Here is a 26,138-nt window from a genome sequence, read left to right as displayed (position 1 = left end):
TGGAGAAACGGTGCCCGCCCCGCCCCGCCCCCGCGCCCGCCCCTCCGCGCCCAGAGGCGCAGCTCCAGCTCCGATGCTCCTGCCCACAGAGCGCAGGGCAGGGGGCCGCAGCGCAGACCTGTGCAGACCTGTGCAGACGCAGGCCGTGCTTCCCGGGAGGAGGCGTCAGCGGTGGGGTGTCTGCCACGTGCTCAGCCACAGGCACCGAGCCGGCTGGAGACCAGGCAGCGGTGAGGCCGCCACATCCGCCAGAAGCGCGGCCTGGTGTGGGAGGAAGCCACGTCATTTACTTTGTGATGTTGGTGTTCGTTGTTTAATTCTCCCCGATCTTGTTTTCAATAAGGAGACTGGCTAAGGCTCCAGAGTGCGATTAGGAAGACTTGTTCCCGTCTCCCTGGTTCTCCTGACCCCCACTAAGTCGGCTGCTGTGTCCTCGTGTCTCACACATGCACACGAGGCCCGTGGTCAGCCACACCTGCCCTGTGTGAGCACGTGGGGCCTCTGTGGGGGGAGGGGGGGACCAGGCAAGCAGCTGGTGACTGCTCCCAGCCGGCCACCCTCTGGCCACCTCCCTGCACCGTTGGCATTCAGCGCGCCTCCAGAGCTGAGCGCCGTCCTCCACATCCTCCCCTCACGGGGCCTCCGGGACAAGTTCCCCTTGAGTGATCCGGGAGGCGGGAATCACTGACGTAACTAACTCCCACTCACGGTGCTGTTCGGGACACTTCCAGCTTATGTTCTCTGTTCTGTCCTTCCACAGTGCGGTCAACAGCTGTGCTGAGGACAGAGGACTAGGGACCACCGACTCGCAACGGGACACGTCCCCAGGCCTGAGGTCACTCCCGCTCCCAGTCCCTACCCCAGCCTGTCACGCTCCCCCAGAGACAGGGCACCCTCTCCTCCTCCCAGGCTTTACAGGCTGCAGTGGACACGGGACAGAGAGGCACGTGACAAGACCGCCGTGCGGAGTCTGTGATCCCTGCCCAGGCATCAGCAGCATTAGCATGTCACTGCAGCCTGTCTTCTGCACAGGACCTGTGCACACATGTGGCACACACGTCCGTGCACGTTGGGGTAAGCCTCCACCACAGCTGCTAAATCCTATCAATCGTCAGAGTGACGTGTCCACACAGGGAAACAACCACAAAGGGCCGGGGTCAGAATGTCGTGCTCTGACTCAGTGTCCCCACACCTGCGTGCAAAATACAAAAACCCACAGTTTCTGAAGCAACAGCACGGAGAGATAGAAAGGACAAGAATCTTCCCAAATTCCAGGCTAATGTAACAAGCACCATGACAGAATTACGTTTCAACCTGCAAAGCCACAATCAATAGAACAGTCTGTGTCCCACTCGAGGAGGCCACACGCCTGCTTCACGCGCCTTCTCTTCCCTCTGAGTCCCTGCTAGGTGACAGCAAGGGAGGCTGACGAGAAATGTACAAAGGTGAGAAAAGTAGGTGGGGGACCAACAAACTGGGACAGCCCCCGGGAACGGGAGGGGGGAGAGAAGAGGGCGCTGCTGGCAGAGCAGAAGGGACGACGGGCCCACCGTCCCCAGGGCCTGTGATGGCCGACTGGTCACGAGGGCAGAGGGGCCCGGGGCACACAGCGGGCTCGCTAACTCCAGGGAGGAACCCTGAGAATGGCCCGGGGCACACAGGGGGCTCACTAACTCCAGGGAGGAACCCTGAGAATGGCCCGGGGCACACAGCGGGCTCACTGACTCCAGGGAGGAACCCTGAGAATGGCCCGGGGCACACAGCGGGCTCACTGACTCCAGGGAGGAACCCTGAGTATGGCCCGGGGCACACAGCGGGCTCACTGACTCCAGGGAGGAACCCTGAGAATGGCCCGGGGCACACAGCGGGCTCACTAACTCCAGGGAGGAACCCTGAGAATGGCCCGGGGCACACAGCGGGCTCACTAACTCCAGGGAGGAACCCTGAGAATGGCCCGGGGCACACAGCGGGCTCTCTGACTCCAGCACGGCCGCGTGGACCGGCCATGTCACCCTGTGGGCCTGGCAGGCGGGTTCCCTCGTGAAAGCAAGACGTTCTTCCTCTCACAGGTGAAACCGATTTCCTGCGAGTAAAGACCTGAGTCTGCGGCCCGGGTTCTGCTCGGACGCGGCCTCCGTCTGTTCGGCACCCGGGAAAGGCTCCCCCTGCACACACGGTGCAGCAGCCTGACCGAGCAGTGCAGGGGAGGCAGCGCAGGGAGAAACTGGGTTTTCCATCAAAAAGGGGCACGTGAGCCCCACAGAGAACTCTCACGAGATACTGGGCCATGAAGAAAAGAGACAGAGACACAGAGGTCTTGGAAATAAAAACTGTCGCGATTGACACTTCGATGGAAGTGTTAGAAGATAACACTGAGAAAACTTGCCGGGAAGTGGAACAAACCCATAAAAGGGACCGGAAAGTATACAATAGAAAAGGGAGGCGCTCCCACAGCCGGACGGTCAGAGTTTAGGAGGAAAGGATGAGCCCACAGGGAAACAGACTGAGATGAGACCCAGCAAACATGGCAGAGTGTTCACAACGGCAGAAAGCACATCGGCCTCACCAGAGGCGTCCGCACGGCCAAGCGTCCTGTCCGCACGGCCAAGCGTCCTCGCCCGGGGGGAAGCCCCCACCACGAGTGACCTGACGTGACCTGTGGACTCTGGGCGACGATGGAAGTGTGGGTTCACGGTTGTAGCAGACGTCCCACCCAGCAGACCCCGACGGGGGAGGGGACTGTGTGTGATGGGCGGGGAAGTCTCTGTGCCCGCCCCGCGATTTCACTCTGAACCTAAAACTGCTCTAAAAACAGTCTATTTAAAGACAAAGTGAGCTGCAATGGTGGTCCTGGGCCGTGGGATGGGAGGAGGGGGCTGTTGCTTCTCACTGTAACTCCTTCTCACTGTACTGGTCTTTTTTTAACTAAGCACAAATGTTACTTTAACTTATGAAATATATGTGTCTGACCTGTGGTGGCACAGTGGATAAAGCATCGACCTGGAACGCTGAGGTGGCTGGTTCAAAACCCTGGGCTTGCCTGGTCAAGGTACATATATAATATATAGGAGTTGATGCTTCCTGCTCCTGTCCCTTCTCTTTCTTTTTCTCTCTCTCCCCTCTCTAAAATAAGTAAAAAAAAAAATTTTAATATATATGTATATAAACACATACATTAAAATTAAATCGTTTTTAATTTTTTTAGTTGAGAGCAGGGGAGACAGTGAGGAACACTCCTGCATGCACCCTGACCAAGATCCACTCGGCAACCCCATCTGAGGCCAGTGTTCTAGTACCAAGCTATTTCTAGCGCCTGAGGCTGGTACGCTCCAACAGGGCCATCCTCAGCACCCGGGTCAGATGCTTAAACCAATCAAGCCACTAGCCACAGGAGGTGTAGAGGGAGAGAAGGGGGAGACGGAGGGGTGGAGAAGCAGATGGTTGCTTCTCCTGTGCGCCCTGGCCGGGAATTGAACCCAGGATGTCCATACATCAGGCCAACGCTCTCTGCACTGAGCCAACAGCCAGGGCCAGTTTTTAAAATTTTATATGCAGCAAAGCAAAGAAGCAAGAATAAGAAAGCAAGAGTTAAGCTTTTCCTTCACCACTGCTGTGTCAAAGTTCATACAGAAAGGACCGCTGCGGCACCGAGACTTGATACAGGAAAGACCGGAGGGCTTCACCCAGCGACAACAACGCCTTCCGGCTCCGGAGGCCCCGGGCAGAGCAGCCCCCTCGCCGGAAGCAGCGCTGGACCCTCCCCAATCAGCCAATCAGCCAGCTTGCCTCTGTCTGGTTTCGGGATCAGGGTGATGCTGGCCTCACGAGTTTGGAAGTGACCCTGCTATCCCTACTTCTTGGAAGAGTTTAAAAAGAACTGGGATGAATTCTTCTCTGACATCTGGTCAGAATCTGGTCCTGAGCTTTCCTCTCCTCTGTTGGGAAGTTTCAATCACTGACTCACTCTCCTCGCTGTTCCCGGTCTGAGCAGCCTGCCTCGTTCTCCGACTCGGTCTTGTGAGGTGGCGTGTCCCCAGGACTCGATCCAGTTCTCCTGGGTCGTTTGATCTGGGGCGTGTGATTCTTCACAACAGTCCTGACGATCCTCTCCGCTCCGTTCTCACCTCATCCGAGTCTCCTCTCCCCTTTCCTGCTGGGCTGGCTTGGGCTGTGCCCACGGCACTCCCACAGGGCTCAGGGATGCCCCACAGCACCTGTGCCCTGTACACGCTTGGAAACAGCAGCTAGAACTTCCAGTGTCTCCGCGGGGACATCTGAAAACAACGGGCACAGAGGAGCTGACTTACACACAGCCCCCGGCCTGTGCAGGGGAAAGAGGCTCTTTTAAAAGAGTGGGGGCTGTCCGTGTACTCAACCCAGCCATCAGCAAAGCAGCTGCCGGGAGGGTGTTAGCAAAATAACCTCCACGCGGAAAACAGTGAGTGCCACCACCTGGCGGAAAAGCTGAGTGGCTTTCAGGAGTCAGCGGACACCCAAGGGGCTTCCCTGGGCCTGCAGACGGAAGTCCACGGGTCCCACGAGCAGGCAGCTGGGATGAGACGGGGCAGAGGATGCACCCGTGAAGAAGAAGGTCTCGCAGCTGCAGAGCTGTGGACCACGACCCGCAGAGGCTGACGCAGAAGTTGAGCCCTGTCTGTCCCTGCCCCCCACTTGGGGGCGAGGAAGGCGGACTGCACACGAGACACATTGAGACCGAACACGTGGAAGAATTGTGGAAACATGTATTTTTCTGAAGTTCTCAGGAAACCCTGTGCAGTAGTATTTCAGATGTGTGAGATGACAAATGGTTTGGATATTTCTAATTTAACACGGTTACTCACAGATCATTTCATGATCAATAAAAATAAAAGACCCTGTGTCTCATACAGATTGCTCGATTTAAACAAAAAACAATTGGAAAGTGAATAAAAATTGCTTTGTTATGCAAATGGAGTATGTACTAGTACCTTATAAATACAGTTCTTTCAGCCCTGGCCAGATAGCTGGTCAGAGCATCATCTCAAAGTGCAGAGCTTGCCGGTTCAATCCCTGGTCAGGGCACATACAGGAACAGACCGATGTTCCTCTCTCTCTCTCTCTCTCTCTCTCTCTCTCTCCCTCCCTCCCTCCCTCCCTGTCTCTCCCTTCCTCTCACTCTAAAATCAATAAATAAGCCTGACCTGTGGTGGCGCAGTAGATAAAGCGTCAACCTGGAAATGCTGAGGTTGCCGGTTCAAAACCCTGGGCTTGCCTGGTCAAGGCACATATGGGAGTTGATGCTTTCTGCTCCTCCCCCCTTCTCTCTCTCTCTCTCTCTCTCGCTCTCTCTCCCCTCTTTATAATGAATAAATAAAATCTTTAAAAATAAATAAATAAAATAAAATCAATAAATAAATAAAATTAAAAATAAATAAATAGCCCCTGCCAGTCAGCTCAGTGGGTTAAGAGTGTCACCCAGAAATGACCAGGTTGGTGGTGTGGTCCCCAGTCAGGGCACACAGAGGAATAGATCAATGCTCCTGTCTCTCCATCTCTGTCTAAAAAAACTCAGAAATAATAAAAACCAAGTGAGTACAGTTCTTTCTGTGGGAAAGAGCTGTGTGCAAACTGACGGCACAGAGGAGCCAGGTGCTGAGGAACAGAGCGGATGTCGGGGACCGGACTGTGGCGGAAGGGGACCCACTGTGAGCCCCGGGTCGGGGCCGCCCGGCCGGATTCTCGGCCTGTCACTCGGTCCCATTAGGGCGCCACGACTCACGTCCGCTCTGATCTTCACAAAGGTGCGGGCGGTGGTGAAGTCACCGTCACCCCCGTCTCTGAAGCGAGTGGAGCTCAGAGAGGGGAACGGTCACGGCTAAGTGCGTTCTGGCTGCGACCATCCTCGCACGTCCGCCGCCGTGCCCAACGGTGGGGCCACCGCCATGAAGACGCAGCACGGAGGAGACGTAGCCGGGAAACTGGGAAACACACAAAGAGAACAGCCTGGCCTTGGTCACGAAGACATCCGCATCGGCACCGGACCACAGACAGCCCCCACCAACTTCACCGTCTAAGTCTGCTAAAAACGTGAATCTGAAGTGGGAAAATCACAGGCACACCGTCTTCAATCAGAGACATCTGTCTGGTCTTCAATACGGTGCTGAGTCCAAACCCCACCTGACCCGCAGGCTACTCTGCCTGGATTCAGCACCGCACCCGACCTACGGGTCCAAAATAGTGACGCTGTCATCCCTCGGTGCCTGCTGGGATGTCCTGTCAGCCAGTTGAACGAGGGGTGACTCATGCTACAGAACAACAGGCCTGAACCCTGGTGTAAAATAAACCTGGTCTCGCCCTTGGGTCACACTGGGTCAGTACAAACGGAAACGGTTTTGTAGAAGATGCTCATTGTGGGGGACATCCTAGTCCACATTCATAAACCTCGTTAATTGTTACATAACGACTTTTTCACTGGATCCAGACGTCTTATGTAAGATGCCTTCTGAATGTCACAAGCTGGATAACTAGCTGCTGAAGGGTTCATCAGGGCTGGGAGGGGACGTCACTAGGAGTCAGCTCCAGCAGGAAAGGGGTCTCTGAGCTAGACAGGAAAGAGACATGGACATAGGTCCGGACACAGGTGGGTCAAGAATGTTTCAGGTGGGTGGCCTGGCACGTGCAAAGGCCCGGTGGCTTGTGGTGGTGAGCAGGAGCTGGGCTTGACTCGTTTGGGACAGAGGCTGCAAACAGTGGGCGCCCAGACAGTGGACGTTATGCAGCAAGGGCTGCGGCCAGCAAAAAGGACTCTGGATTCGACAAAAGGCACAGAAAGCAGCATGAGGAAGGGCTGAGAGAGACCTCCCGGCAGCTGTGTGTAGGAAGGCTTCAAGCCGGGAGAGACCGGAGGCGGGACCCAGTGAAGAGCATGTTCTTCTAATTCGAGCGAGCACAGTGGGGAGGGTGTGGCCGGCCCAGGCATCCCCCGAGGAGGGTTCTGTGGCCAGTGCTCCCGTCCCCCACCCCAAGCGGTGAGGTTGGCGGGACGACATTCCAGCCTGCGCACTCCCTGACTCACTGACCACTGTCCTGGGTGAGGTCTGACCGTCGGGGAGCCCCCCCGGCTGGACGAGAACATGAGTTCAAGGGAGAAGGAAGAAGGCAAATCCCAATCCTCGCTCCTGAACAACAGGCCTACGTCGGCAAATTACAGTTTGTGCATTTTTTTATTGAGTCTTTAAATTCCCTTAAAGATATAAAATTGTACCCAAACCAGCCAAGACCAGACTAGCATACACACCCAAATAGCCGGTGACTGGTTTCCAGCCTGGCTAGGTCCTGAGCAGAAGACATGTCCTCCTGCCAGGTCAGTGCCACAGACGTCCCGCATTGCCCGGGGCCCGGAGACTGGCACCTGCCTGCACCCCAGCTCTGCCCTCACTCCCCTCAGAGCTCGCAGTGTGCCACCTGCCTGCACCCCAGCTCTGCCCTCACTCTCCTCAGAGCTCGCAGTGTGCCACCTGCCTGCACCCCAGCTCTGCCCTCACTCCCCTCGGAGCTCGCAGCGTGCCACCTGCCTGCACCCCAGCTCTGCCCTCACTCCCCTCAGAGCTCGCAGTGTGCCACCTGCCTGCACCCCAGCTCTGCCCTCACTCTCCTCAGAGCTCGCAGTGTGCCACTTGCCTGCACCCCAGCTCTGCCCTCACTCCCCTCGGAGCTCGCAGCATGCCACCTGCCTGCACCCCAGCTCTGCCTCACTCCCCTCAGAGCTCGCAGTGTGCCACCTGCCTGCACCCCAGCTCTGCCCTCACTCCCCTCGGAGCTCGCAGCGTGCCACCTGCCTGCACCCCAGCTCTGCCTCACTCCCCTCAGAGCTCGCAGTGTGCCACCTGCCTGCACCCCAGCTCTGCCCTCACTCCCCTCAGAGCTCGCAGTGTGCCACCTGCCTGCACCCCAGCTCTGCCTCACTCCCCTCAGAGCTCGCAGTGTGCCACCTGCCTGCACCCCAGCTCTGCCCTCACTCCCCTCAGAGCTCGCAGTGTGCCACCTGCCTGCACCCCAGCTCTGCCCTCACTCCCCTCAGAGCTCACAGTGTGCCACCTGCCTGCACCCCAGCTCTGCCTCACTCCCCTCAGAGCTCACAGTGTGCCACCTGCCTGCACCCCAGCTCTGCCCTCACTCCTCTCAGAGCTCACAGTGTGCCACCTGCCTGCACCCCAGCTCTGCCTCACCCCCCTCAGAGCTCGCAGTGTGCCACCTGCCTGCACCCCAGCTCTGCCCTCACTCCCCTCAGAGCTCGCAGCGTGCCACCTGCCTGCACCCCAGCTCTGCCCTCACTCCCCTCAGAGCTCGCAGTGTGCCACCTGCCTGCACCCCAGCTCTGCCCTCACTCCCCTCAGAGCTCGCAGTGTGCCACCTGCCTGCACCCCAGCTCTGCCCTCACTCCCCTCAGAGCTCGCAGTGTGCCACCTGCCTGCACCCCAGCTCTGCCCTCACTCTCCTCAGAGCTCGCAGCGTGCCACCTGCCTGCACCCCAGCTCTGCCTCACTCCCCTCAGAGCTCGCAGTGTGCCACCTGCCTGCACCGCAGAGCCCAGGCTTCCTCGTGGAGGTCATCAGCCTGAGTTAGAATGATCGGTTTAAAACCTTTACCAACTTAGGCCCTGGCCAGCTGGCTCAGTGGCTAGGGCACTGGCCAGGTGTGTGGACATCCGGGTTTGATTCCTGGTCATGGGACACATGAGAAACGACCATGTGCTTCTCATCCCTCCGTCTCCCCCTTCCTGCCTTCTTCCCCTCTCACGGCCGGTGGCTCAACTGGTTTGAGCGTTGGCCCCAAGCACTGAGGAGAGCTCCATCTGAGCATGACAGCCTCAGGCACTAAAAATAACTCGGTTGATTCCAGCATTGGCCCCAGATGGGCCTTGCCAGGTGGCTCCTGGTCGGGGTGCATGCAGGAGTCTGTCTCACCATCTCCCCTCCTCTCACTAAAAAAATAAACAAACGTTCCCTCATTGTCGGTGCACTTACTCACTATTCACCGCCCCGCACACACTCATCCCCGCGATGTTTCTTTCTCACCAAATATGGAGCACGCGGGCACAGGGCATGGCCCACGGGGAGCACACACAGCGCATCACGTGAATGAATTATTCATCACTGAAGTCCGCTTCTGTGTCCACAGACATGCCCCAGACTTAGATTCCAAAGGACCACGCAATTGGCAAGTTTCTAGACATGCAGCCGAAGTTACCCAGGTCACTACCAGCCGCTGAGGTGATCCACCATGGAGGCTAAGAGTGTCCATCCGGTGACAGCAGGGAGGGCCCGTTTAGTCCCACCCAGCTCCCAACATGGAACCAGTAAGGACTCCATCACAGGGGACCAGGGTAAGCTGGCATTGCAACCCTTGTTTCTGACCAAGGTCACTCCACTCCCACAAACAGTATCTCATACAGGGGGCAGGAAAGAATGCCTCCAGGAATCCAAGCTGGTCTGTAGCCCAGGGACCCCCACCCTACTGGACACGCACCCTCTGGTTTGTGCCAGAGACCCAGCCCTCTGAGTGAGGGGCACTGGCCGGTGCAAAGCCCAGGGAAACGAAACCTCAGTCAAATCCAGGAGCGTCCTGGGGACGCAGCTGCCGCCTGGCTGTGATGTAGCCACCCCGTCGGGGTTGGGCCAGTGAGCCCAGGCGGCTCGGAAGTGCCGCTCAGTACCCCCTCAGAGGCTGCAGAGCTGGCCCAGGAGTCCCCGGGGGACAGAGGCCCGCTCTGGACACCTCTGCGCCCTCACCCGGGACCCTCCCAGCAAGGAGTCGTCCACGCCGTGGCCTCTGCATCCCAGGGCACCAGTGCCCTCTCGTCGCTTTACAGACGCACCTTCCTCCCCGACCTGTGCCCCTGAAGCACCGCTTTCTCTGCACATTTAGGGAATAATGAAGATTTCTCACTTCATCGTCTTGGAGACGGACACAGAAGCTTGTTTAAGAAACAGACAAAACTCCATCTTTCCCCCAACAGCCCATGAGCGAGAATGAAGAAGCCCCATAGCTCCCAGGCCCGTGCCAGCTGCCCTGGACGGATGGCCTCGTTCCTCGCTGGGCCTCGCTCCTCGCTGGGCCCCTCAGGCCCCGCACCGCCTCCCTGCCACGTGCACACGGTTGGAAGGCCCTGCTTCCCTGTAGAAGCTTCCCAGGCTGCAGACCTGGAGCAGCACAGCAGGATGTCTGTGCTCCTAGCTTTCCTGGTGAGCAAACATCTGCTTCCCTACCTATGAAGCTGAAGTCAAATAAACCATATTCGCCCAGAAAGACACTGAAGAAGCCGTGATGTTCCAACCTGCCTGAGTGTCCGTGTTCCTCTGCAGATGCCCCTGGACGTCCCAGACCAAGGGCCAGAGCAGTAGGAAGGGGACACTGACCCCACTGTCCTGTGTGCAGACGGGGGAACAACACTGACCAGGCCTCCTTGTTGGCGGCAGCGCTGTGCCTGGCACTCAGTCGACGGGCCCAGAGCACAAACCCGAGGAAGGAGGACTAGAGGCTGTCCCTGGAGCCACCCCGTCCCCCGGCTCCCAGACCATGGGCCCCGCACATCCAGATGGGTCCCTGCTGGCTTTCCTGCTTGTCCTGTGTCCCCTCTGTGTCTGTGTCCCCCGTGTCTATGCTTGTCCATAGACTGAGCACCTCCTCGGCACAGCAAGGACCGCATCTCACTTGCCACCTGACTGCGTCGTGACCCGATGAGGCCATACCTGTCCCCAAGGGGCAGCCGGAGAGGGGAGTGTGGCATCTCGCCCCTCACCCACCAGCCTCAGCAGCAGCAGCTACTTCTAGAAACCCCGGGTGTCACTGCTGCCACCGTGCCACATGACAGGACCCCAGCGAGAAGGCCTGTCCGCGCTGAGCTCGCATGAGTGTGACGAGACAATGAAGTGACAGGGACAGCGCCAGCCTGTCGGCAGAGAGCAGGTGCCCGCGCCCTCCCGTCTGGGTGCAGGGGAGACAGCGTGGATGGGCGACCGACCCCGGGGCTCACTGGGCACAAGTCCGTGTCAGAGAAACGAACAGCAGCCTGTCCTGTGCTAACGGTCACGCCGCTGCCTTGGGAGAAAACAGTACCCTTGAAAAATGTCAGATAACTCAGAAACGTAAGCATTCGGAAAGGCGCAGGAAGACATCTGAAAGGCTGACATTTCAGCCTAATAAGACATCGTTTGTGACGTCCTCGAGGGAGAACAACAGGAACTGGCAGGAGTGACCACGCTGAGGAACAGGGGGAGGGACAGCCGAGCAGAGACCTGTCACGGAGGCACCGGAGACGCCGGCATCACCACCTGCCGGCCGTGGCAAGGGCACCGGGGCCGCAGACCCTTCCAGAGACAGGTGGCTGTGCGGCCGGCACGGCGTGACACCTGTTTGCCGATGGAAGAGCAGCAGGACGTCCTCGTGGCCTCCACAGTCTGGGCAGCTCACCTCCTCAGATGAAAACAGCCCGGCTGGGCCAGAGCAGACCTGTGTCCAGACTGGACATTTTTCAGACCAGCTTGAATTCCTTCTTTAAAATGCTATCCCATTAAACCTGTTGAAACAGAAAGTCTATATTTCATTATGAAGTTAGGACACGGTGTCCTCCGGCCACTGTGAAACGAGGGAGGCGGCACCCGCCAGGTTCTGTGCCATGGCGGGAAATGTCACAGGGTGCCAGGGATGACCGAGGGATAAGTGTCCCCCTGCCTGGAGAGTCAGATATGGCCCTGGCCCACTGGCTCAGTGGTAGAGCATCAGACCAGCCTGTGGATGTCCCGGGTTCGATTCCCAGTCAGGGCACACAGGAGAGGTGCCCATCTGCTTCTCCACCCCTCCCTCTCGTGGCTTCTCTCCCTCTCCCTCTCTTTTTCTCTCTCTCTCTCTCCCCCTCCCTTTCTTCTTCTCACCTCCTGCAGCCAGGGCTTGATTGGAGCAAGTTGGCCCCGGATACTGAGAATTGCCCCGTGGCCTCCCCCTCAGGTGTAAATAAGAACTCAGTTGCTCGCCCTGGCCGGTTGGCTCAGCGGTAGAGCATCGGCCTAGCGTGCGGAGGACCCGGGTTCGATTCCCGGCCAGGGCACACAGGAGAAGCGCCCATTTGCTTCTCCACCCCTCTGCCGCGCTTTCCTCTCTGTCTTTCTCTTCCCCTCCCGCAGCCAAGGCTCCATTGGAGCAAAGATGGCCCGGGCGCTGGGGATGGCTCTGTGGCCTCTGCCTCAGGCGCTAGAGTGGCTCTGGTCGCAACATGGCGACACCCAGGATGGGCAGAGCATCGCCCCCTGGTGGGCAGAGCGTCGCCCCATGGTGGGCGTGCCGGGTGGATCCCGGTCGGGCACATGCGGGAGTATGTTTGACTGTCTCTCCCCGTTTCCAGCTTCAGAAAAATGAAAAAAAAAAAAAAAAAAAAAAGAACTCGGTTGCTCAGCAACGGCCCTAGAGGGGCAGAGCATCACCCCCTGGGCTTGCCGGGTGGATCCCAGTCGGGGCTCATGCGGGAGTCTGTCTCTGCCTCCCCTCCTCTCACTAAAATAATTAATAAATAAATAAACAAATGTCAAATGTAAAAAGCAGTGGTCATTATTTTTTAAATAACTCATTTGATAGGTTAAAAGTGACTTTTAACTCTTTTGTTCCCGTTCACTAGTGACCCTGACCCTGACACGACTCCGCCACTGTGTCTCGTTCACTTCCTTGCCCACTTTTGGGCAGGCGTGCATGATCTTTGTGAGCACAGGGCAGAGCTGCCCTGAAGGAGGAGAACTCCCTGGCTCCCAGGTTCACGATGCGTGCCTTCTGACTCGCGCTGCACGGAAGACTTGCTCGTGTCCCCATCAGATCTGCGATCCTCCCTCCGCTGCTTCCCGGTCTGGTCTCCTATTGCTCTGACACTCACTCTGCCCTCGTCCCAGGAACTCACTGAGGATGCGCCCGTGGCCAACACTGGCAAGGATGCGTCTAACGGTCATTGGGCAGCAGTTTCAAGAGAATCTTCACAGCCACCACCAAGGCTCAGCCACCACAGACCCTGGGTCTACGGATGTGACCTTCCTTGGAAAAGTGCTCTCTGCAAACATGATTACATTAAGAATCTTGAGCCTGACCAGCAGTGGCACAGTGGGTAGAATGTCGGACTGGGATGTGGAGGACCCAGGTTCGAGATCCCAAGGTCATAGGCTTAAGCACTGGCTCATGCGGCTTGAGCACAGGCTCGCCAGCTTGAGCGTGGGGTCTCTGGCTTGAGTGTGGGATCAACCCCAGAGGTCACTGGCTTGAAACCCAAGGTCAGTGGCTTCAGCAAGGGGTCACTCACTCTGCTAGAGCCCCCCAGTCAAGGCACATATGAGAAAGCAATCAATGAACAACTAAGGTGCCGCAAAGGACAATTGATGCTTCTCATGTCTCTTCCTTCCTGTCTGCTTGTCCCTATCTGTCCCTCTCTCTGTCTCTGTCAAAAATAAATATATATATATATATGTATAAATAAAAAGAGGCCCTGGCCAAGTGGCCCAGTGGACAGAGCATTGTCCTGGCCTGCCAAGGTCACAGGCTCCATCCCCTGGAATACTCTACCTCAAGCAAAACCAAATTGTCAAAGAATACTTTTTAAATATGGGGAAATTCTCAGAAAAACATATATAAAATGAAAAAACCAAGAGCATTCCCAATTTTGGTTTTAAAAAAATAATAAGACGGAAGAGAAGCACACAGGAAACAAATTATTTCTAGGTTATGAAATTACTGGTGACTTTCAAGTCATTAATTTGTGTTTCTCTATAATTTCAAAATATTTAGATTAGATGACCAGAAAAAAAATAAAAGCATACTTATGAAAGTAGCCCACTAGCCTCTAATGCAGGGGTTCCCAAACTTTTTACACAGGGGGCCAGTTCACTGTCCCTCAGACTGTTGGAGGGCCGGACTATAAAAAAACTATGAACAAATCCCTATGCACACTACACATATTTTAAAGTAAAAAAAACAAAATGGGAACAAATACAATATTTAAAATAGAGAACAAGTAAATTTAAATCAACAAACTGACCAGTATTTCAATGGGAACTATGCTCCTCTCAGTGACCACCAATGAAAGAGGTGCCCCTTCCGGAAGTGCGGCCGGGGCCGGATAAATGGCCTCAGGGGGCCGCATGCGGCCCGCGGGCCGTAGTTTGGGGACCCCTGCTCTAATGTCACCACCAGCGACGTCAGAGGACAGAACGTATCCTGAGAGACAAGCGTGTTAAGAACTATAATAATTGTAACAGGTACCAGCAAGAGGAGATCCGGGAGCCAAGGAAAGGGTCAGTGAGCTCAACGCTAACAGTGACCTCAGGCTCTGCACATTCCCGGCCCCTGGGGAAACCCCGAATGCTGCCAGGGGGTCCTGCAGTCACAGCGTCAGAGAGGAAAGGATCGAAGGACTGGGACCGAGGTGCGGGCGGCACCCAGGAACGTCCGTGCCTGCTGTCCCTAGTGAGCTGCTCAGTGTGCTCCCCACGGGCCCGCGTCCCACACCTGCACACCTTCTCTGTAACGCTCAGACGGCTGTAGGGTGACACCAGGTGTCACACCTGTCACCCGCCTGCAGCACAAGGCCAGTGGTTCCCGGGAAAGCCCAGGTTTGCCAGCCACAGCCCCCGGGGACCGTCACCACTATCCAGGTGCCCCGAGTCCTCTGGCCGAGACGCTGCGTGATGGGAGCTGGGCCAGCACCCCGGAATCTGACCCTGAGCCAAGGAGCTCCATCTCTGCAGCGACACCCAGGGAGGGCCCCACATGTCCTGCCGCGGGCCACCCCGTGCTGCCTTCCTGCAGCCTCGCCAGCATTCCCGCAGGCCTGTGAGCTGCCCGGGGCCGCCCAGTGAGGGCCCCACACGTCCTGCCACGGGCCACCCCCGCTGCCGTCCTGCAGCGTCACCAGCAATCCCGCGGGCCTGTGAGCCGCCAGGGGCCGCCCAGTGAGGGCCCCACGCGTCCTGCAGCATCGCCAGCATTCCCACAGGCCTGTGAGCCACCCGGGGCCGCCCAGTGAGGGCCCCACACATCCTGCAGCATCGCCAGCATTCCCACAGGCCTGTGAGCCACCCGGGGCCGCCCAGTGAGGGCCCCACATGTCCTGCCACGGGCATTCCTGCAGGCCTGTGAGCCGCCTGGGGCCGCCCAGTGAGGGCCCCACGCGTCCTGCCGCGGGCATTCCTGCAAGCCTGTGAGCCGGCCCGGGGCCGCCCAGCAGGTTCCAACTTGCTCGAGCTGGCAGGGCTTTGTGTCTGGGGCCCTGACCGGCCAGTGAACTCCCGGTGTGATGAATGTACCTGTGACTGGTCAAGGTTAAACTAACGGCTTAGTGAGCTATCATTCCCTGTTTGCTCTACCACAGCTTTACAGCCCTTCCGTGGAGGGGAGCATAAAGAAGTCCGGAGACGTTATTAAATCACAAAAGTGGTCGATGCCCTAAGTCGTGTAAAATTCAGAGAGCCGCATAATGGGTGCTGTTGGCAGGTGACCAAAGAGTCAGCCCCTCCTGGTTTCTAAGGGAAACCTACAGTCCCTCACGACTCAGCCTCGGAGCACAGCCTCGGCAAACCAGGCACAGCTCCGCCCACAGGAGGGTGGAGATTAGTCTAAACCCAAACGACTGTCCCCTGGTCTTAGGAACTGGTAACAGATACACCAGTCGCTGGTTTAGACGCAATGGGACAGGAGCCTCAGGAATGGCTCCTCACTCTGAAAGTGGCATGTGGAAGGTTTCACAGCAACAACCAGCTGATCACAAACCCTCCCCTCCTCTCCCAGGGCCCGCAGGGGTCCACGGCCCCCTCCATCGCAGGTGGCAGAGGCAGCCACCGGAAGGGGTGTGTGTCCCCAGGGCAAGCGCACAAACTCTCCCTGGTCAGGTGAGGATGAGCTCAGGGGCCATGGGGCCTCCTCCAGGACAGCAAAGCCAGAAAGACCCTGGACCTTCTGGGGAAAGCCGCCCACTGACCAAGGAAACCTGTTCTGACCGGACAGAAGGAGAAACCAACCTCGACTGTGTTGCATTCAGACACTGAAGAGGGTCGTTACAACGGGCAGGGGGTCCTAGCCGCTGTCACCCCTCTGCGTGACCACCCTGAGCGGCGATGGCCGTCTGCTGCATGAAGGGTTCAGTCAACCCCAGTGAGGACCTCCGAGCACAAACGCAGTGAAAGCCTGGCTCCCTGGTGACAGTCTGCCTGTGATCTTGGCTGCAGGGCTCACAGACAGTCCTGCTGAAGTCGTTTTGTGTGGGACTGGCCATGACCTGAGGCCAAACGTGCCTGACACAGAGAAAAGGACAAAGAAACCCAGGTGATGGCCAATCTCAGCATCCACAGATGCAGACTGACAGGTCTGGTCCACAGTCACCCACTCAGCACCTGGGCCCCCAGCAGGGCAGGAGCCGAGGGCAGCTGTTACCCTCTGCCCGCACGGAGCAGGTGCCCCGGAGAGAGACTCCGGGGCAGGGGCCAAAGCCAGGCCCCGTCAGACCCTGCACGTGACCTTACACTGGTTCCCTAGCCTCGCTTTCTGGCCCGTAGTAAGTGCTCAGGAAACGCTAGTTATTATTGGTTGGGGACAAACACTGAAAAATAAGTACGTACATTAAGGGGTGCATTAGAAGGTGACCGGGGAGGAAAAGGTACCGGGGGGGAGGAGTGAGAACCCCAACAAAGTGTCGCCTGGGAGCTCAAAGGAAGGGAGGGGTGACTGGCGTGTACCCATCCCACAGCTCAGCAAGGGGAGGGGTCAGACAGCCCTCCCTCTGGCGGGACATGGGTCCAATCTGCTCTCTCAGCTCCCCACTCAGCAGCAGGAAAAAGGACCAAGCCAGGCACACTGCTCCATGACCTGCTTTCTTCACTTAACATAGTCTGAGCACCTCCAGTGTGAAATATTTAACTTGCATCTGTTTAATGGGTGTGTATCTTTTTATACTGTGGCCATATCATAATGAATCTTTCTAATCTCTTGTTATTGCTACTTCCCAATATTTTACTAAGAAAACAAAGCTGGAATAAACATCTGTTTAGCTCACATCCTGTAAATTCATTTTTATTTTTTTTATTTTTTTTTTACATTTATTCATTTTTTTGAGAGAGAGGAGACACAGAAAGAGAAAGAGACAGAGAGAGGAAAGAGATAGAAAGAACAGAGGGAGGAGCAGGAAGCATCAACTCCCATATGTGCCTTGACCAGGCAAGCCTGGGGTTTCAAACCGGCGACTTCAGCGTTCCAAGTTGAAGCTTTTACCCACTGTGCCACCACAGGTCAAGCCATGTAAATTCATGATTACTTCCTTAAGACAAGTTCCCAGAAGTGAAATCGCTAGGACTAGCTTTATAAAAAATTTTAAAAAAGCTGTTTGTTTTTTATTTTTTTGAGTGATGTGAATCTTACTAAAATACCATTAGAGTGGAAAGTAAGGGGATAAATTGAACAGTAAGAAATACTGTTTGGTTAGTGTAAAGAGCTACATAACCCATCTTTCACAGAAAAATAAAACATTGAGTATAATTACAGTGATAATCTGGAATATTGTGTTGTAGACCCAGGAATATATGCTCAAATGGCTGTGGCAAAAGTTTAAAAATACAATATTCAACTGCTTGTGAAAATTTCTCACTTATCATAGTATATATTCTATACTAAGTTTTCAATGGAGTCAGAAAACAAGTTTTCAGAAATTTGTTTAGAAACTGTCAAAATATTACACATAATGCCAGAAAAGTGAAAATTATTTTTTTTTCTTCTTTTCCAAGTGAGAGGAGGGGGGAGAGAGAGACAGACTCCCTCATGTACCCCGACCAGGATCCACCCAGCAACCTCCATCTGGGGCCAATGCTCTGCCCATCTAGGGCCATGCTCGCAACCAAGCTATTTTTAGCACCTGGCACGGAGGCTCCACAGAGCCATCCTCAGCACCTGGGGCTGATATGCTCAAACAAATCGAGCCAGGGCTGTGGGAAGCGAAGAGAGAGAAAAAGAGAAGGGGAAGGGGTGGGGAAGAAACAGATGGTCACTTATCCTGTGTGCCCTGACCGGACATCCACACGCCAGGCCAATGCTATACCACTGAGCCAACTGGCCATGGCCGGAAATTATTCTTAGAGACAAAAGTTTCTCATGGCACAGTCAACACACACAACATAGAGAAGCCACGCGGCAGGCTGGTAATGCAGGGCCTGTCCTGTAGCACACTGGTGGTTAATGGCAGTGGATTTACCTGCATTTCTTGTGTAATACGGTCCAAAACCCTCCCTTCTGCCCAGGTCCCTGCTTGTGCTCAGCACCAGGGACAGCGCTGGCACCTGCCGAGGGTGGTCAACGCAAACAACCCTCTCCCACGGAGCAGGTTTCACATCTAAGTTTTATGAGAATTCCATGGAGCACCCGCCCCCAGCAGAGGCACAGAGGAGCACAGGGTGGCAGTCTGGGGTTGCCGGCTGGGAAACACGCCACAGCAGAAGTCGCAGCGCAACGAGGTGGAAGAATAAACATGGGGAAGCACAGAAGAGAAGCACCACCATGCGTGTGCAAGTGTGCAACAGCTGCGCACAGCTGGTCAGGAAGTGGGCGTGCACCGTGCCGGGCTGTGAGGGGACAGTGTGGGCGCCGGGGGCCACGGCAACGGAGGAGACGGTGCTGCGTGAGGTCAGGGTGGGAACCGGGGACACCCTGTGGGGAGCTCGTGCGTTCACGAGGACAGGTCACCAGAGAGATGGCACTCTGGAGCCGGGATCACGCACGAGCAAGACCAGGCCCCCCCTTCCTCAAAAGCTGTCTCTCTAAAAGGGGAAGACAGTACAGGGGGCGTTCCAGGGGGCGTGAGGTGTCACCGTAAGGTCAGAGCACAAAGTTACCTCGCCCACGTGCAGGGTCAGGGACAGTTACCAAAGTAACGGCTAAGCTCTCACTGGGGACTGGGGACTGAGGACTCCCCCCAGAATGTGGAGCAGAAAGACAGAGGGTGGGGGGGGGTGGCAACTCTGTCCAGGTGGTGCCACTCTCAGAACAACACGGTCACCGGCTCAGCTAAGACAGATTTCGGCCTCCACGTGAAAGCACACAGGGAACATGACGCTCCCTGAGACCTGAGGAGTTGAGCTGTCCTCCGGACACAGGGTGTGCAGTCACGATAAGCCAGCCACTCGGACAGGTGGAGGGGGGGGTACAGAGACAGTGCTCTACCTCCCGGGCTCACGGAGCTCACCAGCTGCTCGTGGGAACGGTGCACAAATACGGGGAAAGGGAGCCTCTACAGCGGTGTGTGCATGCTTCAATTTAGGTTCCTTTCGGTCTGTTAGAAGACTCCACCCTACAGCACGATTCTGTCTGTAGCTGTCACACAGTACCCAGCCCCAACAGGTTAGTCATGAGAGTACTTTCTAAACTGGAAAACAGGCATTCAGCATCCACCCCAGTGAAAAGACCAAGTGAAGTCTTGTGGTTCTTTGTTTTTGTTGACTTGGCTTCCAGGAAACTCTGACTCAAACTCAATGCCCAAAGAATTATGCCAACCCTCATGGTTATCATACTTGTTGCTCTAATTGTCTCCTTCTATTTTTTTTTTTTTTTTTTGTATTTTTCTGAAGCTAGAAACGGGGAGAGACAGTCAGACAGACTCCCGCATGCGCCCGACTGGGATCCACCCGGCACGCCCACCAGGGGGCGACGCTCTGCCCACCAGGGGGCGATGCTCTGCCCCTCCGGGCCGTCACTCTGTTGCGACCAGAGCCACTCCAGCGCCTGGGGCAGAAGCCAAGGAGCCATCCCCAGCGCCCGAGCCATCCTTGCTCCAATGGAGCCTCAGCTGCGGGAGGGGAAGAGAGAGACAGAGAGGAAGGAGAGGGGGAGGGGTGGAGAAGCAGATGGGCCCTTCTCCTATGTGTCCTGGCTGGGAATCAAACCCGGGACCTCTGCATGCCAGGCCGACGCTCCACCACTGAGCAAACCGGCCAGGGCCTCTCCTTCTATTTTATTAACATTTCTGCGCTTGTCCCTGTGTGGTTATGTTGGGCCAAAACTTTTTGGAATGAGGTGGCAAAACAGACATACAAGAGAAGACCAGGAAAAAAACATCTAAGTTCTATGAGAATTCCGAGAATGGCTTGATTACTTGCAATGGAGGATGGCTCAAACTGGGCCCCAATTTTACCTCCTCGTGAGAAAAGTAGTCAGCACTTCCTGAGCACTTGCCATGGACACTGTTCTAAATGCCTTCCAGCGTTGAGTCACTGAAGCCTCATGAAGGAACTGACACTCACTGAGGTCAAACAAATTGCCACATGACAACAGCTGCCAGGCAGTCTGACTCCAGAGCCCACATCTGGGGCCCATCTGCCGGTGGAAGAAGCTGCTGGTTGGTGCCATGCAAAAAACAGTAGGAGACCCTGACGAGATGGTGGCACAGTGGATAGAGCGTCAGCCGGGGATGCTGAGGACCCAGGTTTGAAACCCCGAGGTCGCCAGCTTGAGCAAGGGGTCACAGACATGACCCTGTGGTCACTGCCTTGTCACTGGCTCAGCCCTCCAGTTAAGGCACACATGAGAAAGCAATCAATGAACAACTAAGGTGCTGCAAGTATGAGTTGGTGCTTCTCATCTCTCTCCCTGTCTGTCCCGGTCTCTCTCTCGAGCACTTGCTTTAAAAAAAAATAAAAGTAGATAGTTTAATTAAGAACAAGAGGATAATTTTATATTGATTGCCTGGCTCAAAACATATACTACTCACAAAAATTAGGGGATATTTCAAAACGAATATGAAACCATAAAATAATCCCTAATTTTTGTGAGCAGTATACCTTAAGGGCAGGGGTCCCCAAACTACGGCCCACGGGCTGCATGCGGCCCCCTGAGGCCATTTATCCGGCCCCCACCGCACTTCCAGAAGAGGCACCTCTTTCATTGGTGGTCAGTGAGAGGAGCATAGTTCCCATTGAAATACTGGTCAGTTTGTTGATTTAAATTTACTTGTTCTTTATTTTAAATATTGTATTTGTTCCCGTTTTGTTTTTTTACTTTAAAATAAGATATGTGCAGTGTGCATAGGGATTTGCTCATAGTTTTTTTTATAGTCCGGCCCTCCAACGGTCTGAGGGACAGTGAACTGGCCCCCTGTGTAAAAAGTTTGGGAACCCTTGCTTAAGGGCCTTAGGGGATCATTGTTTCAATATTTTTTTTCTTTTGTGTAGAGCTTAGTTTTAAAGGCAATGACCAAACAGATTTACAAAGTTCCCTTTTTAATTTGTGCTTCAATCTTATAGATGGGCTGGTTGTAACTGTTTATTCCTGTTTAGCAATATTTAATTTTAGTTTTTCTCTTGTATGTGTGCATACACACAACAAGGTATCTGGACAAAAGTATCATCTGAAGACCCACAGATCTTGCCCCACAATGGAGCATCAAGTGGAAATTTTTAGAGAAACTAAAAACCCTTATATCCCACTGGGCTGTAGGGACAGAAAACTCAGTTCAAACGGAGGAGTTTCTCGGTTCACTTAATGGTAAATCAAGCAGGAATGCCGGTGTCAGGCACAGTCTGACTCAGGCTTCGGCACCATTGGGCTCAGGAGGCTCCACCACAGCCAGCCTGCCGGCCTCCAGACAGGTGTCCCCTCTGGCCACTTCTGAGCTTCCCTTTCTGAAGCCTTCCCTCCTCAAAAAGCACGTGCAGCTCCTCGCTGACACAGTTACCCTTGAGAGGAGGATGGGCCTGCCCACACAGAAGGCAGGCCCACCACAGCCGAGCCCTGAAAGTGGGCCGGTGTCCCCTCCACGACCTCAGAGCGCGGCTGTCCTGGAGCAGTGGGCGCGGGCAACGGCAAACACAACAGACGCCCGTGAAACTGGCCCTTGACGATCCCCCAGGAAAGGCAGATGGCTCCGGAACAAACCTACTGACTCCCGGCATGGAGAATTACTGCAGCAACCCGGAGAAGCTCTCCCCTCCAGAGCGGCTGCCACTGGTGCCTTCGCAGGAAACGCCAGAACAGCAGAGCGGGGGCTAAAGAGTGGGAGCATGCGGACCCCCACCCTGAGCCGCTGCCTGGGAGACGCTCGTCCGTGGCCACGAGGCCAGCACACAGAGCAAGGACGCGGAAAAGGAAACTGTGCTTTTCCACGTGAGCTCCAAGTGCCTCTGCTGAGGACACAGACGCTCACGCTCCACGTGTTCTTGGGGAGATGACGCAAAGGTGAGTGATCCTAGAACAGCAGGTGCAGGATTGGTACCGGAATCCACATGCCCTACAGCCCCCACCTCTCACACCAAAGCTGAATGCTCTGCTCCCTGAAAAGGCATGTTTTCATCACAAACGTAAGTAAGTACTGTCCCTCTCTGTACACGCAAGCCTCTAAAAGACAACAGAATATCATGTAAAAATAAAAGCTGGCGATCAGCTGGGAAAACAGTTATCTGATAAAAATAACGTGTACATATAACTGGTTGATTGAGGGTGATTTTTAACTGCATAGGGTGCTGTGCCTGCTAACTTCCTGTATGGAAGCCTATAATTCTTTTAAAGCCAACATGCTGGCAGTGCTCTAAATATGACTCCCATCTGGCCAAAATGATGAATCATAGTTATTTTTAATGTATCCAGAGAATGACCATGGCATATCCTTCTAAAGGTCAATAAATGATACATTTAATTAATTTCCCTTTAAAATCTACAGTCAAAGTGTACATCATTCAACTCCTTGGGTAGCTGGGAAACCATGATGTTTTCCTGGAATTTAGTTACAAAGAATTACAGCACCTCTTCAATTTCATCTTGTAGGCAAATTATGGAAGGTACTCTGCTGAAACAGAGAGAGCAAATCCTCTAACAATTTAAAAAATATTAGAACCCTTTAGTTTCAGAATTGCTCAGATTCTGGGTATGTCAACTCCAACATGCCTCAAATTTTACAAAGCATATTTTTGCTTTTAAATTTTAATTTGGAATTTCTGCAAATTCAAAAATGAAATAGAAATAGGAGAAGCACTTCATTGCCACAGGGTGACATATATTTATGTCATGAGAGAGAAACAATCTAAATGCAGTAAAAAAAAATGTTATTAATTCAACTACATCACAAGTAACCTAAGGCCCAACAACATATTGTTAAAATGCAGAGTGGGGCAAAAGTAGGTCGACAGTTTTCATATGGAAAATAGTACAATAATTAACAAGAATACAAGAATAAACTCACATGTTCACAACTGTAAACATTTTAAGCAACTGTAAATATTTAAAACAACAAAAATATTGGTAAATAAATACATGTTTATTTCTGCCTCAAGCTAAGCCCCTTCTAGACTGTCCGTGCAAAGTTCTTTGGAAGGAAAGGCAGTAACGATTGACAATATGGAAAACTGGTTTAGAAAGCTTATCCAGGAAACACTGTTGTGGAGAGAAAACCTTAATTTTAATTACTTCATCGCTTTGGAATAATCAAGCATTCATTTTGCTCACTAAGCGTAACCTTCACTCTGAAATGTAATGTTCAGACTGGACACAATTGAGCTTACTGACTTCTTCACCAAAAACTGGAGGTTCTCAAGGGGCACAGGTGGCTTCACTGAGAATAACCCCCACCATGATGGGACTCCTAAGTGGACGGGACACCTGAAGTGGTGACAGAAAAGGGGACTGTTCTTCTGGCCAGGCTGTTTGTCACCTATGCATCAAGGGGCCCACAACGCTCACAGCCCAGAGGTGCCTGGACGAACAGTGTTTCCAGGGTACGCTAGCCTGGCTGCCAGATGTGAGACATAAATATCCCGTCCTGCTCTCTTCCTAGCGATGAAAAAGTCACCCCATCACATAGGAAATGGTACACACGCTCTCCAATTACCATTAGAGCCAAATCTGTGAGTCACCCAGCTGCCTGCACAAGACAATTTGCTACTGGAAAATCCTGATTAATGGCATTTTTTTAAAACACCAGAGTAACAACTTGACCTGCCAAAAATTACCATTTTTTTCATCATTTCATCATTTTTCTCCTTAATTACCTATTACCTTCCGCCAAGAATTTGAAATAAAATGGAAAAGTTATAATGTGCAATAACCGCAAATCTAAATATTGTTCCTTCCAAGGTGCAGGGAAGGAGTGGGTTCTGCGACATCAGCTTGGAGACATGTGAGGACAGTCCTTCTGGGTGTGGCATGTGGACTCGCCAAGGCCACGCTGTGATGCAGGGTGATTTACTAACAACCAGTGCCACTGAGTCACCACCTACAAACAGGCCTTCAAGTCCCCGGTTGTCAGCAGGCGCTCCAGGAGGGCTCGCCCAGCTGGATATCGAGAGCAAACCCTGGGACCCCAGGAGAAGGCCCGCGGGGCAGTCCTGTCTGAAGTGCCTCCCTGCGCGCTGCTGCCTCCCTCCTCGTCCGAGGTGACAGTAAGGCTGCCACGCTACACATTCCCAGCTCTAAACCACCACAGCCCGCGCCGGCAGAATTCCCGACAAGAGGAAGAATTCGCTGGCCAACGCTTTATTCTTAATCCGTAAAAGACAGGCGGCTTTCAGTCCCGCATGCCAACCCCGGGCCATTCATCTGGAGAAGCGACGCGCAGGCGGTTCGAGTCACGTCAGCCGAGAAGTGAGCGGAGCCCAAGAAAGGGCAGCAGCTTCGGAGTTTCCGCCGCGAATCGCCACCACCCGCGCACTCCCTGCACCCGCCGCCCCGGTGCCTCCGAGGGTCCCCGCGGAGTCGCTCCAGCGCCTCTAACTCTGCGTCGTGCCCCGCCCCATCCCCGTCCGCCCGCTCTGCGCCCCGCGCACGCGGCCACTCCCCCACCCCCCGCCACCTGGCCCGCCGGCCCCCGCCCGCGCCGCGCGGCTGCGACAGTCATATCCCGTTATTTCTGCGCGATCGTTAGCGAGCGAGCCGAGAGCAGCAACAGCCGCTGCCGGGGGAGGCTTGGTGACAAAATCCTGCGCCGCAAGCGTCTCGCTTAGCAACCGCCCGAAAAAGCCCCCGAGCTCGCGCTCACACGCGGAGAGCAGGAGGCGGCCACCCCCTCGCGGCGCGCTCCGCCGGCCCCGCCCGCGCTGCAGCCACCCGCCCGCACAGCGAGCCCGAACCCGCGACCCCCGCGACCCGGGCGCGCTGCCTCGGCCGCCCGCACCCCAGTCCCTGCTCAGCGGGGTCCGCTCCCACCTGCCGCCCCCACCCGCGCGCAGCCCCCTCCCCGGGTCTCCGCCGGGCCGAGCGCAGAATGTCACAGCTCCGCGTCCGCGCCCCCGGGAGCCCAGGGTCCAGGGACACGGCCCGCCCGGCCCGGAACCCCGCGTCCCCGACGGCTCCCGCGCCCCGTCCCCGCACCCGGTCCCCGCGCCAGCTCCGCGGCCCCGGCGGCTCGCACCTTCCTCGGCGCGGACATCTTCGTCGCTCCCGGGTCAGCAGGTGCGGGGACACATGGCGAGCTGGTCCCTCCCGCCGGACGGCGGCTTGCGGGTCGGCGAGTCTGTCCGCCAGTCGGTGCGCTCGCCCGCGGGTCCGTCCGCCGCCGCCGCCGCCGCCGCCGCGCGCTCCGACCGCGCTCGAGCCCGGCGCACAGTCGGTCCTCCCGGCGGCGCCTGCGCACTGAGCGGCCGGGGAGGCCCCGCGCACTAGGGGGGCGGCCGGAGCGCGGCGGCACCTGGAGAGCAGCCGAGCCGCGTCGGGGCAGCGCAGGACCTCGGGCAGTGACCCCGGCCGCCCTTCCTGCCCCTTTCCTTCCGGCGCGCACGGCGGGCCAGGAGAGCGCGCGCACCGCCCGGTCGGCCAACTGTTGCGCCGGGAGCGGCCGGTCACGCGGGAACAGCGGGGGCACGAGGCGCTCGGAACACGCCCGGCGGGCGGCCAGTGACCACGGCGCTGCCCTGGAGCAGATGCCGAAAGCGCTTGGGAAGTTACCGCTGGTGCCACTCGCACCCGAACACCTGGGCAGGTGCAGCCCGCTCCAGACGCGGAGAGTGACACCCGGGCGCATTCGCGCGAGGGATTCGTGGACGAGGTCGAGTCTCCTCCACACCCAAATGCTCCCGCGGCAGGAGGGGTCCCATCCATCCTGCTGCTGTGGGTGGACAGGCCAAGCCAATCCTCCCGCTGCTCCCACCGCGCGCACCTTCCTGTCTTCGCGG

The 26,138-nt window shown here is 55.7% G+C and overlaps 1 protein-coding gene across 1 annotated transcript in view; it reads right to left on the bottom strand.

Annotated features, from left to right (window-relative positions):
• Positions 1–25,515, bottom strand: part of DLGAP2 (DLG associated protein 2) — a 460,914-nt gene extending 435,399 nt beyond the window's left edge. Inside the window, exon 1 of the mRNA XM_066380042.1 lies at positions 25,379–25,515. The gene's annotated coding sequence lies outside the window, so the exon portion shown is untranslated. The remainder of the gene's footprint in view (positions 1–25,378) is intronic.
• Positions 25,516–26,138: the final 623 nt, after the last annotated feature.

The sequence above is a fragment of the Saccopteryx leptura genome, chromosome 4, assembly GCF_036850995.1.
Source record: "Saccopteryx leptura isolate mSacLep1 chromosome 4, mSacLep1_pri_phased_curated, whole genome shotgun sequence".
Lineage (NCBI taxonomy): Eukaryota > Metazoa > Chordata > Mammalia > Chiroptera > Emballonuridae > Saccopteryx > Saccopteryx leptura.
Note: the sequence above shows the minus strand (reverse complement) of the source record. Positions and strands in the feature narration are given on the sequence as shown.